The following is a 1,284-nucleotide window of genomic DNA, read 5'->3' as shown; positions in this document are numbered from 1 at the left end:
TAGCTGGCTATAGCTTGATAGCATTTAAATCTTAACCCCTGCACCATCAAGGAGGATCTGCATGGACTTTCTTGATCCTATTAATTTATAGCTGTTATAAGAGAAAAGGGTACATGAAACTAGCCAATGCTGGCAGAAATAATTGAAAGTATAGAATCTTCCGAGTTGTGAGAAACTTAAAAAAATAAGTGATGGAATAGTATCTCACAAGTTGGAAGATTCTATACTTTCAACAATTTCTATCAGCTGTGGTATTTAAAAAATCAGCGGTCGGTAATGTTATCAAGATGATAGAATAGGAAACTTCAGGACCTTTTCCAACCCTTCCCCCCCACAGAAATATGTAACTATAGTTAACCAAAATAAGGTTATAGAAGTTCTATAAATAAGGTTATAGGCGTCAGAACTCTACAGCAACAAAATGATTGTCCAATCAACAAAAAGCCACATTAAAACAGTAGGAAGGAGCTGCTAAAGGGTCTGGTTTCAGAGACAGGAACGCATAATCCTCAGTGAGCCCCATCCTGACAGCATCCTTCCTCAGCTTGGCAGGGCAGTGAGCCTCTGGACACCAGCCCCTGTGCTCTGCGGAAAAATTACTAAGAGAAGAAGGGAGAATGGTGGGTGGACAGAATCCCTGAGTCACTGCTTAATTCAAGGACTGAAAACCGGCTTCTGGAAGGAGCACACATACAGGAAATGGAGCTGGGGATGTGAGTACTGGTGTTTCAGCAACGAAAGACCAAAACCATCAGAAAAGGTTGGAAAGACTGAGAAAGTGGAAGTCAGGAACAGTTGGGATACCTGTTACTACCCCACTGGGTTCCACAGATTCTCCCACAGCCCCAGTTTAGGAATTTGTCATAGAAATACAAAGCAAAAAAACAATGAATTACCACACCTGTGAGAAGGGCCCATATCAAAAAGGCCCCAAACAACAAGTATTGGCGAGGATGTGCGAAAAAAGGGACCCTCACACACTGTTGGTAGGAGTGTATACTGGTCTAGCCCCTGTGGAAAGAAGTGTGGCGTTTTCTAAAATATTAAAAATAGATTTACTGTGTGCCCCAGCAATTCCATCAGAGATATCTACCCAAAGAATGCAACAACACTAATTCAAAGGAATATATTCAGGCCTATGTTTATTGCAACACTATTTACAATAGCCAAGCTGTGGAAACAAGATAAGTGCCCCCAAACAGATGAGGAGATCAGGTAGATGAAGTGTACATACAAAATGGCATACTGCTCACCTATGAAAAATGACAAACTTGCTATTTGTGA

Source organism: Condylura cristata, unplaced genomic scaffold (genome assembly GCF_000260355.1).
Source record: "Condylura cristata isolate star-nosed mole 26May11 unplaced genomic scaffold, ConCri1.0 scaffold00019, whole genome shotgun sequence".
NCBI classification, from domain to species: domain Eukaryota; kingdom Metazoa; phylum Chordata; class Mammalia; order Eulipotyphla; family Talpidae; genus Condylura; species Condylura cristata.
This window is presented reverse-complemented; position numbering follows the sequence as displayed.